This window comes from Pongo pygmaeus, chromosome 13 (assembly GCF_028885625.2).
Source record: "Pongo pygmaeus isolate AG05252 chromosome 13, NHGRI_mPonPyg2-v2.0_pri, whole genome shotgun sequence".
In the NCBI taxonomy this organism is placed as follows: Eukaryota; Metazoa; Chordata; class Mammalia; order Primates; family Hominidae; genus Pongo; species Pongo pygmaeus.
The window spans coordinates 115,950,292-115,963,042 of NC_072386.2; the positions used below are offsets into that span (position 1 = coordinate 115,950,292).

The window sequence follows — 12,751 nt, forward strand, 5'->3', positions numbered from 1 at the left end:
CCAGCTACTCAGGAGGCTGAGGAGGGAGGATTGCTTGAGCCTGGGAGGTCGTGGCTACAGTGAGCTGTGATCATGCCACTGCACTCCAGCGTGGGTGTCAGAGAAAGACCCTGTCTCAGGAAAAAAAAAAAAAGGATACTAGCGTTGTCATGTGTGTGTTTGTTTCCCCATCTACATGTGTGGATGAGGCAGAACATTGGATTTAACTGGGATTGCGGTTTAGTCTAATGAGTGAGGAGGGCAGATTGAGGGTGCATTCAAGGAAGTGATTATAATGTTTGGCCATGGGATTTACAGTAGCTAGGTAAGGAGGGAAGCAAAAACAGGAAGCAGGTGAAGGTTAGTTAAAAAGGTGGTAAGATCAATGGCTTGAAAGCCTTGTTGTGGGGTCATATGATTGTTGGAGTTGTGTCGTGTTGGAGAAGTAAGAAAAGACTGTAGTATGTGCCTGCAAGAGAGGGAGGGTGATAGGTGGTATGGTTTAATGAAATGAGATTCAAAGTTGGGGTTTTTAATGGTGGAGGGAGGAAGAGTGGTGTGAAAGTGGACCCATAGTGTGAAGGATATGGGAGAGAAAACAGCCTTACCTAAGAGGTCTATAGAGGAAGCCATGTTCCCATGGGAAAGCCAGATTTTAGTTAAGGCAGGAAGGTAAAGAGAACCTCTTCAGAAAAGGTTCAAGTTACAAATTTTCTGATAATTGAACTTTTGTCCCAGAAGCCACTGTGAAAAGGATTGAAGAGGTAAGGAGGAGCAGGAGGTGAGGTTGGAAGAGGTGATGTACAAAGCTATCCAGGTGCCAGGCACAGTGACTCACACCTGTTATCCCAGCACTTTAGGAGGCTGAGGTGGGAGGATTGCTTGAGCCCAAGAGTTTGAGACCTGAGCAACATGGTGAGACTCTGTCTCCACAAAAAGAAAATTTTAAAAATTAGCTGACTGTAGTGTCATATGCCTACAGCTACTCAGGAGGCAGAGGTGAGAGGATTGCTTGAGTCTGGGAGATAGAGGCTGCAGTGAGCCATGATCCCGCCACTGCACTCTGCCTGGACGACAGCGAGACCCTGTCTCAGCAAACAAAACCATGAGACAACAACAAAAGAAACACAAAGCTGTCTAGAGATTTGGTTTTGCAGGATAAAGGATGACCTGGAAGTTCTGACCTTGTTATGATTGACACGAACAGAAATAAAGGGCAGACTAAACTAAGACTTGGTGGTCCAGGGTAGATTTTGATGGAGTTGGCAGTAAGGGCCGAGGGAATGGAGAGAAGATCTTCTTGCCAAGTACATGCAGGATTTTCTGGGGCTTCCATTTGGCTTCTGATACTGGAAGTATGGAGTATTAATTAAGGGGAGTCTTAATTGAGCACACAGGCTCTCCTGACTTCTGCAGATGTTTTAATATATTCTGGCACTATTGGGAAATCATTAATGGCTTCCAAAAGGAATTCTGGAGGGATTGGGAAGGATTATGTTAACTGTTGCTTTGGAAATACCAATCTGTTAGTGTAGGGTAGGTTGGAGAGAGAAGAAACTTGAAGTATAGGAACATGTTAGGAAATTTTTCCAGTTGTCATGGATTTATGGTATGGAATTTGGTTATTTGCAGAGCAATTCAAAAGGAAAGGACCAATGTGAGAGTAGAACTTGGTGACAGACCTTGCTGAGGAGAGGATGGTTCCTGAGTTTGGAGTCTAGAAGCCTGTTTATGCCATGACAGAAATAGAAAAGTCTGAAAGAGTTGCTGGTTTTAGAAGGGAGATTGTTATGCTCTAGGAGATGTTTGAATCTTGGGTGATTGGACTCTTAGGTCTCCTTTCATCATACCTGTAGTGACTTGTAATTTCCTTGTTCTTAGCTTCACAGTTGACTAAGCTTTATGAGGACAGAGATTGTGTCTGTTTCGTTCTGTATTGTCAGTGCCTGGCACAGTGAATACATTTCAGAAATAATTGCTGAATTAAAGTAGAGAAATGGCTTTTTGTTGTTGTTGCTCCTGTCGCCCAGGCTGGAGTGCAATGATGTGATCTCAGTTCACTCTAACCTCTGCCACCCGGGTTCAAGTGATTCTTCTGCCTCAGCCTCCCGAGTAGCTGGGATGACAGGCAGCTGCCACCATGCCCAGCTAATTATATATATATATAATAATATATATTATATATACTAATATAATTATATATATATTATAATATATAATATATATAAAATATATAATAATATAATATATATAAAATATATTATATATAATAATATATATAATAATATATATATGTATACACAGTTTTGTTTTGTTTTTTTTTTTGAGACAGTGTCTCACTCTGTTGCCAGTCTAGAGTGCATTGGTGCAGTCTTGGCTCACTGCAACCTCCGCCTCCTGGGTTCAAGCGATTCTTCTGCCCTAGCCTCCCTAGTAGCTGGGACTACAGGCGTGCACCACCATGCCCAGCTAATTTTTGTGTTTTCAGTGGAGATGGGGTTTCACCGTGTTGGTGATCCTGATCTCTTGACCTCGTGATCCGCCCACCTCGGCCTCCGAAAGTGCTGGGATTACAGGTGTGAGCCACTGCACCTGGCCAATTTTTATATTTTTAGTAGAGACGGGGTTTCACAGTGTTGGTCAGGCTGGTCTCGACCTCCTGATCTCAAGTGATCCACCCGCCTCCGCCTCCCAAAGTGCTGGGATTACAGGCATGAGCCACCGCGCCCGGCCAAAATGGCTTTTTTTTTTTTGAGACGGAGTCTCCCTCTGTTGCCCAGGCTGGAGTACAATGCGCGATCTCGGCTCACTGCAACCTTCACCTCTTGGGTTGAAGTGATTCTTCTGCCTCAGCCTCCTGAGTAGCTGGGATTACAGGTGCGTGTCACCATGCCTGGCTAATTTTTGAATTTTTTAGTAGAGACGGGGTTTCACCATGTTGGTCAGGCTGGTCTCGAACTCCAGACCTCGTGATCCACCTGCCTCGGCCTCCCAAAATGCTGGGATTACAGGCGTGAGCCACCGCGCCCAGCTAAAATGTTTTTTTTTTTTTTTTTTTTTCCAACCTTTCCTATGGTGCTGAGAGCAATGGCTTTTAATACACTTTTCAATTCTGAAATTCTGTTTTGATATTCAGATGTTTTGCAGATAGAGGAAATAAAGAATTTAAGCTCAGTCAAGAGATAAGGGCTGGACACACTATGTTTTGTGTGGTATTTGGGTGTAAACTGAAATGAAGTAGATGTCACCAGAAGCCAAATAAAGTTCTATAAAAACCAATAGGTAACAGGAACTTTAAGGAGTAAATTTTTAACACAACTAGAAATTAAAGTAGATGTTACTGACAAAATGTTTAGATTAGTTGATTGAGAGCAAGTGCTTCTTTTGAGTCAGACAGAACTGAGTTTGTTTGAATCTTGACTTAGCTACTTACTAGATGTGTCGACACTTTTCTCAACTGTCAAATGAGGATAATGAGAGTACACCTGTCACAGGGTTGTAAGAGTTCAATTAGGAAAAAGAATAGCAGAGTACTTGGCATAACTCCTAAATAAATGCTAATTTGATATTAATATTATTATTGTTAGTTTGATGGTCATATTGTTATTGTTACTTTTCAGGAAACAAACTGATTTATTTCCTAATGTCTGTACCTTTCTGTTGTCTTTAGTATTGTAAAAATTTTGCTACTTTTAGTTATTCATGTCTAAATTTTATTTAAGCTATTCCTGGTGACCCTTAACTCCTCCGATATTATAGTAGTGCCTTAGAAAAGCAGAACAAATTGGTATACTTTTTAAATTATCAAACCCTTTTCCTCAATCGTTGTTTTTTTTTGAGACAGGGTCTGGTTCTGTCACCCAGGCTGGAGTGCAGTGACGCGATCTCAGCTCACTGTAACCTCCGCCTCCCGGGTTCAAGCGATCCTCCTATCTGAGTCTCGCAAGTAGCTGGGATTCAGGTATGCACCACCACACCTGCCTAGTTTTTGTATTTTTAGTAGAGATGGGGTTTCACCATGTTGGCCAGACTGATCTTGAACTCCTGAGCTCAAGTGATCCGCCCACATCAGCCTCCCAAAGTGCTGGGATTACAGGTATGAGCCACCATGCCCAGCCTCATGTGTTAATTTTTTAAAGTAAAGTTATATTTGAAGATTTTAATTTCTAAATTGCATGAATTGGCTCATATTTTGCTGTGTCATTGAAAACATTTTATATTCTCTTTCTATCTTGAACAGTATTTCAATTGTAATTAGGTTGTGAGCTCCTTGAGATTAGGCGATTTGGCTAGGCTCCAGCGAAACTCAGTCATATATTTGTTCAATTATATTGAATTAAGTAGCAAGAAAGGCACAATTTGAGAATTTCTGAAGTATTTTACCCCATTTTTTAATTATGAAAAATTTCTAACATACAAAAACCATTGAAAGATAGCACAGCGATCATTATATACCTACCACCTCAGTTCAACAGTTTACATTTTGCTGTATTTTAAAAAACTCTCTTGTTTTTGCTGAACCATGTACAAGTTGCAGACATCCTAACACTTTCTTTCTTTCTTTTTTCTGTTTTTTTTTTGGAGAGAGGGTCTTGCTTTGTTGCCCAGGCTGGAGTGCAGTGGCACGATCTTGGCTTACTATAACCCCCGCCTCCCAAGTTCAAGCGATTCTCCTGCCTCAGCCTCTCAAGTAGCTGGGATTACAAGTGCCCGTCACCATGCCTGGCTAATGTTTGTATTTTTGGTAGAGACAGGGTCTCACCATGCTGGCCAGGCGGGTTTTGAACTCCTGAAGTGATCCGCCTGCCTCGGCCTCCCAAAGTGCTGGGATTACAGGCCTGAGCCGCCATGCCTGGCCCTAACATTTTATTTCTAAATATACACATGAGCATGCATCTCTTAAAAGCAATGTATTCTCCTATGTATTCACAATACCAATATCACACCTAATAATAATTAACAATACTTTTCTAATATTATCTGGTATCCAGTCCATATTTAAATTTCTCCAGTTGTACCTAAAGTGGCTTTTCTCTCTTTTTCCCGCTAATCAAGAGCCAGTCAAGACTCTTGCATTGCATTTGGTTATGTTGTTTTAGTTGTTTTTAATCTAGAACAGTTTCTCTTAACCTTTTTCTCCCATTATAGCAATATAACTACAAGACAAGCAGGAGATCTTGTAGGCAAATACGTATTGGAATTCATCTGATTATTTAAAAAAATTTATCAATGATTTTGTAAAAGAATGTGTACATTTTATTTTATTTTATTTATTTTTTGAGATGGAGTCTCATTCTGTTGCCCAGGCTAATTCGCTGCCTCAGCCTCCGGGGTAGCTGGGATTACAGGCATGTGCTATCACGCCTGGCTAATTTTTGTATTTTTAGTAGAGACAGGGTTTTGCCGTGTTGGCCAGACTGGTCTCAAACTACTGACCTTGTGATCCACCCACCTTGGCCTCCCAAAGTGCTGGGATTACAGGCATGAGCCACCACACCTGGCCCCAAGAATGTGTAAATTTTAACAATTATTTGTTGATTTTCTACATTTATGTTGTCTTTGTAGCCATGAGGGTTGTTAGGAAAATATATATAAACATCTATGCAAAAACTCTAAAGCAGGGACTCTAAATAACTTTTTTTTTTTGTTGGTGGCAACACTTGTAATCCCAGCTACTCAGAAGGTTGAGGCAAGAAAATCGCTTGAACCTGGGAGGCGGAGGTTGCAGTGAGCTGAGATTGCTTGAGCTTAAGAGTTCAGCTTGGGTAACTTAGTGAGACCCTGTATCTACAAATGTTTAAAAATTAGCCAGGTGTGGTTTCACACGCCTGTAGTCCCAGGTACTCAGGAGACTGATGTTGGAGGATCACTTGAGCCCAGGAGGAGTGAGCCATGATCGTGCCAGTGTACTCCAGCCTGGGCAACAGAGAGATCCTGTCTTTAAAAAACAAAAAAGTCCCAAGAATCACTGCTACAATTACAGAGAAACTTATATGAACATTAATTTTGGTGTGGTAAGCCTGCTTATATTTAAATTTAGATAGGAGAAATGGGTACTTGTTTTTTTTTTTTGTTTTTTTTTGAGACGGAGTCTCACTCTATTTGCCCAGGCTGGAATGCAGTGGCATCATCTTGGTTCACTGCAACCTCTGCTTCCTGGGTTCTAGTGTGCAACCTCTGCCTCCTGGGTTTTAGTGATTCTCCTGTCTCAGCCTCCCGAGTAGCTGGGATTACAGGCCCTTGCCACCATTCCTGGCTAATGTTTTTGTATTTTTAATAGAGACGGAGTTTCACCATGTTGGCCAGGCTGATCTTGAACTCCTGACCTCAGGTGATCCACCCACCTTGGCCTCCCAAAGTGCTGGGATTACAGGTGTGAGCCATTGCTCCAGGCCAGAAATCGGTACCTTTTTCTTTTCTTTTCTTTTTTTTGAGAGGGAGTCTTGCTCTGTCACCTGGGCTGGAGTGTAGTAGCGTGATCTCAGCTCACTGCAACCTCTGCCACCTGGGTTCAAGCGATTCTCCTGCCTCAGCCTCCCAAATAGCTGGGATTACAGGTGCACACCACCACACCTGGCTAATTTTTCTAGTGATTTTTAGTAGTGATGGGGTTTCACCATGTTGGCCAGGCTGGTCTCGAACTCCTGACCTCGTGATCCGCCCACCTCAGCCTCTTAAAGTGCTGAGATTACAGGCACAGAAATGGGTACTTTCAAAGTGCTTACTCTTTGCACATTATGAGGAACTCAACGCTGAATCAGACACAATTTGTACTCTAGAGCAGTGCTATTCAGTAGAACTTTCATCATTCTATGATGGTGGAAATGTCCTATGTCTGCATTGTCCAGTGTAGTAGCTGCTAGCTACATGTGGGTCCCCAGTACTAGGAATGGCGTCTAGTATGACTAAGAAACAGAATTTTAAATTACATTGTTTTTATTAAGATAGAATTTGCATACCATACATTTTGAATTTTAATTTAAAATTTAACTTAAATTAATTTAAGCAACCATATGTGGCCAAAATATTGCACAGCAGAGCCCCTAGAGTCTTTAAATCTATCGTGGGAGGGTGATGGGATGTGAACATGTGAAATGTAAGTTAGTAAAATATTTAAATAACAGGGCAATAGCGTAAGTGTGCTGCAGGACATGTGTAGTTGCCAGATTGACAGCGCGGGCCGGGTACAGTGGCTCACTACTATAACCCCAGCACTTTGGGAGGCTGAGGTGGGAAGATCTCTTGAGGCCAGAGGTACAAGACCAGCCTGGGCAACATGGTGAAATCCCGCCTCTACTTAAAATACAAAAAATTAGCTAGCAGCATGCCTGTAGTCCCAGTTACCCAGAAGGCTGAGGTGGGAGGATCACCTGAACCCAGGAAGTCAAGGCTGCAGTGAGCCGTGATTGTGCACTGCACTCCAGCCTGGACAATGGGAGTGAGAACCTGTCTCACGCCAGAACAAAAACAAAACAGTGCAGCAATGCAGGAGCATGTGAGACACCAGCAATCAAGGAAAGATTAGTGTTTGGGATATCAAGTAAGATATTTTTATGAGGTCAAAGGTTCATATAGTGGAGCAATGGAAGGTGGCCTGGGAAAATAGTTTGGGACCAGATTTTAGAAGGCTGTACATGTTATAAACCTAAAAATTAGCTGTTTTTCTGAAGTAGTGGGAAGCCACTGAAGGTATCTTAGACAGAAAAAATAATATAATTTTGATGGCAATTTTGATGTATTAATGTGGTTGTGTGTTAAGAAATAATTGAGACACAGATTGGCCTCAGGGATGGAATGGAAGTTCAGATGAGAGAGACTGTGAAGAATGCTGGCTGTCAACAGGCAGCAGTTGGTCAGAAGATTTAAAAACAAAAAAAAGAGGTCCGGGCACGGTGGCTCATGCCTATCCCAGTACTTTGGGAGGCTCAGGTGGGCAGATCATGGGGTCAAGAAATCTAGACCATCCTGGCCAACATGGTGAAACACCGTCTCTACTAAAAATACAAAAATTAGCTGGGCATGGTGATGCGCCCCTGTAGTCCCAGGTACTTGGGAGGCTGAGGCAGGAGAATTGCTTGAACCCGGGAGGCGGAGATTGCAGTGAGCCGAGATTGTGCCACTGCACTCCAGCCTGAGCGACAGAGCAAAACTCCATCTCAAAAAAAAAAAAAAAAAAAGAATACCAGCTGGAAATACAGCAAGATGCTCCTTCCCTATTGGAAGAATGGTATTGAGTTATTAAGAGAGGTAAAAAAAGTTGCAAAGGTAAACAATGGTTTTAACATAGTTGAATTTAAAGTTGTGGAAGATTATCTAAGGCATATATCTGAGTGACAGCTGTAAAGAAAGGAGTGCCTCTAGGTAGATCCATATGGATTTAGGAGTTTTTCATGTAGACATTAGGGTAATAGCAATAGTGTACTGACTCTCTCTATCACCTCTCACCTGTATGGCCTTGAGCAAATCCCCAGGCCTCAATCTTCTTAGCTGCAAAATACCTGTCTCGGAGGGAGTATTATGAAGACTAAATGTGCATAGTTCTTAGACCCATTCCATGCAGTTTTCAGTTTATAAACTGGTTTCTCATATGATAGTCATGATGAATAACGCCTTCTCTGTATGGAGGTGTCAGCACCTTGTATTTCCTGCCTTTTAACTTCTCTGGAATTTGCCATGTTCTTTCCATTTCCCACTGTCACGTTTCTTGCTTATCAGCAATTTCTTTGTCTCTCTTTGTCTATTCCATCCCCACCTCCTGACACTTTTCCTTGGTACCAGAGACTTTATGTAGTTAAATATTAATTTAATTGTGTTAATCCCATTTAAGCCTCTTCTCCATCACATGCAGTGCAAAGTTCTTTTCTTTTTGAGACAGGGTTTCACTCTGTCACCCAGGCTGCTGTAATGCAGTGGCATGATCATGGCTCACAGTAGCCTCAACCTCCAGATGCTCCCACCCTAGCCTCTTGTGTAGCTGGGACTGCAGGCACCTGCCACCACACCTGGCTAAGTTTTGTATTTTTTGTAGAGATAGAGTTTTGCGCTGGTCTCGAACTCCTGGGCTCAAGTGACCTGCCTGCCTTGGCTTCCCAAAATGCTAGAATTAATAGATGTGAGCCTCTGCCAAGTTTCCTAACTCTGAGTTTTCTATGCCTTCTGTCTCTGCAGCCTTATCTCTTAGTATACACTTTCTCCCTCCTCCCTCCATCCCCACTCTTAACTGCACAAAGATACACAGCCCCAAACTGTAATAAGCCATGTGTAGGTCCCTAAATAGACTTCATATCTCATATATATATATATATATATGCCTTTGTTTGGTTGGCTCTTTCTATCCAGAATATTCTACCCCCACCTGTCTGGCAAATAGTTTTTTTTTTTCTTTTTTTAGACAGAGTCTTGCTCTGTGGCTCAGGCTGGAGTGCAGTGGCACAATCTTGGCTCAATGCAACCCCTGCCTCCCAGTTTCAAGCAGTTCTCTGCCTCAGCCTCCTGAGTAGCTGGGATTACAGGTGCCTACCACCATGCCTGGCTGATTTTTTTGTATTTTTAGTAGAGATGGGGTTTCACCATCTTGGCCAGGCTGGTCTTGAACTACTGACCTCGTGACCGACTCGCCTCGGCTTCCCAAAATGCTGGGATTACAGGTGTGAGCCTCCGCGCCTGGCCAGTTTTTTGTTTTTGGGTTTTTGCACGTACTTGTCTTTTAAGACTAAGTTGAGGAATCTATTTCTTCAGTCATTCCTTTTATTTTTGTCCTTACTCTATGTTGTGTAGACTTGTAGCGTAATACTCATAATGTTTTTGGGCAGCCATTTGCTTGCATGCCTGCCTTATTCTACTAGTTTAGAAAGTTATTGAGGGCATAGACTAGGTTTTCTCTTTTTTTGTATTTCTGGTACCTAATATATTGCTTGTGCCAGGCACAGAATAAATTCAGATTTTGTCAACTTTGTTTTTTTTTTTTTTTGAGATGGAGTTTCGCTCTGGTTGTCCAGGCTGGAGTGCAATGGCGTGATCTCAGCTCACCGCAACCTCTGCCTCCCGGGTTCAAGCGATTCTCTTGCCTCAGCCTCCTGAGTAACTGGGATTACAGGCATGCACCACCACACCCGGCTAATTTTATATTTTTAGTAGAGATGGGGTTTCTCCGTGTTGGTCAGGCTGGTCTCGAACTCCCAACCTCAGGAGATCTGCCCACCTCGGCCTCCCAACGTGCTGGGATTACAGGCGTGAGCCACCGCGCCCGGCCTTGTGCACATGTTATATGTGAAAAAAACTGAGGTTAAGAGGTTATATATTATGTATTCAGGGCAACTGAACTAATTAATGAAGCATATAGGTTTTTTTTTTTTTTTAGATGGAGTTTCACTCTTGTCGCCCATGCTGGAGTGCAGTGGCACGATCTCAGCTCACTGCACGCCCAGCTAATTTTTGTATTTTTTGTAGAGATGGGGTTTCACCATCTTGGCCAGGCTCGTTTTAAACTCCTGACCTCAGGTGATCCACCTACCTCAGCCTCCCAAAGTGCTGGGATTACAGGTGTGAGCCACCACACCCGGCCACATATAGTTCTTGGTTTTTGTTTTGTTTTGTTTTGTTTTGTTTTTCAGATGGAGTCTTACTCTGTCACCAGGCTGGAGTGCAGTGGCGCGATCTTGGCTCACTGCAACCTCTGCCTCCCGGGTTCAAGCGATTCTCTTGCCTCAGCCTCCCAAGTAACTGGGATTACAGGCATGTGCCACCATGCCCGGCTAATTTTGTATTTTTGGTAGAGACCAGGTTTCTCCATGATGGTCAGGCTGGTCTTGAACTCCTGATCTCAGGTGATCCACTTGCCTCGGCCTCCCAAAGTGCTGGGATTACAGGTGTGAGCCACTGTGCCTGGCCTTTTTTTTTTTTTCTATTTTTTTGGAGACAGAGTCTCACTCTGTTGCCCATGCTGGAGTGCAGTGGCGCCATTTCAGCTCACTGCAACCTCTGCCTCCTGGGTTCAAGTTTCTCCTGTCTCAGCCTCCTGAGTAGCTGGGATTGCAGCCACCTGCCACCACGCCTGGTGAATTTTTGTATTTTTAGTAGAGACAGGGTCTCACCATATTGGCCAGGCTGGTCTCGAACTCCTGACCTCAAGTGAGCCACCTGCCTTGGCCTCCCAGAGTGCTAGGATTACAGGTGTGAGCCACCGTGCCCAACCCAAGAAATTTTTTGCTAACTTGATGACTGTCTGCTGCCCAGACACACAATACTATATTTTGTTATCTGTGCCACAGGTATTTCTATTGTTGATTTAACATTTGTGATCTGGCACAAATTCTAGATTCAAGGGCATAGCTTAAATAATAATGCTTTAAAATATGTGTGCTATTTGTATCAGTTTATTTAGCTACTAGATAAATAAGAGTAGTGAGATTTCATTTATTCCTTTGGCAAATATTTATTCAACTCTTGCTGTGAACTAGGACCTGAAATTACAGCTGTGAGTGAACAAAGCAAACAAGGCTTGGCCCTGCTGTCACTTACCTTCTAGTGGGGAAGCCTCACAATAAGCACGATTAACATGCAGGTAGATATCTGTAATATAATGCTAGATAGGGGCAGTGCTTTTTTAAAAGGCCAGAAGAGGGATTAGGAAGTTATATTTTCTATTTTAAAAGGAGTTGTCTGAGAAGGCCTTTCTAAATACACGTTTGAGTGGAGAGATCTGAATGGAATGAAGATGCTGGATAACCTTCCAGACGGAGAGGTCAGCAAATGTAGACACTTTGAGAGAGGGACATGCTTGGCCTGTTCAAGGGACAGCAAGAAGGCAGATGTTCTGGAGCTGTATGAACTAGGGTGGGATTGTAGGAGAGGAAGTTGGAGAAGTAGCCAGGGGTAGATCATACAGGACCTTCAGATTTCATTCTATCATGAAATAAAGCCTGTGGATGGTTTCCAGTAGGGAAATAAAGTGATCTAACTTAAGTTTTGTTTTGTTTTGCTTTTTGAGACAGAGTCTCGCTCTGTTGCCCAGGCTGGAGTGCAGTGGCATGATCTTGGCTCACCGCAACCTCTGCCTACCAGAATTCAAACAATTCTCCTGCCTCAGCCACCCGAGTAGCTGGGACTACAGGTGTACACCACCACACTCAACTAATTTTTGTATTTTTAGTAGAAACAGGGTTTCATCATGTTAACCAGGCTGGTCTCGAACTCCTGACCGCAGGTGATCCACCTGCCTTGGCCTCCCAAAGTTCTGGGATTACACGGGTGAGCCACCGCTCCTGGCTGTGATCTGACTTTTTAATTCACTATGCTATGTAGAGAACAGACTCTAGAAGTACAAGAAAGGAAGCAGCAAGATCACTTAGGATGTGGTGATTATACACCTCCTAGTGAGAATTGATGTGATTAGCAATGGAGGGGGGAATAAGTAGTCAGATTTTAATTATATTTTGAAGATAGAATCAACAGGATATTTTGATTGTGATTAGAAAGAGCACAGTCAAGGATAACTCTGGGGTTAACAAATAGACATTGTATTTGAGGATATACACAGGGTTTACAGCACCTGTCTCTGAGCAGTGGCCTTAGCAGTGAGCTTTTTTTCTTTTTGCTTATCTGTATTTGCCAATTTTTCTATGCTGAAGCTGTAATACTTCTGTAATAAAAAGGCAGAGATTATTTGAAAATTAGAGTTAAAAGTGGTATCAAATGTAACCTAATTTTTTTTTTTTTTTTTTGAGAACGATTCTTGCTCTGTCACCAGGCTGGGGTGCAGTGACGCAATCTC

General features: G+C 42.8%; 1 protein-coding gene across 13 annotated transcripts in view; it reads left to right on the plus strand.

The window, feature by feature from the left end:
* The window catches only part of GAPVD1 (GTPase activating protein and VPS9 domains 1), a 111,611-nt gene that overhangs the window by 32,080 nt on the left and 66,780 nt on the right, over positions 1 to 12,751 (plus strand). The window lies entirely within an intron of this gene.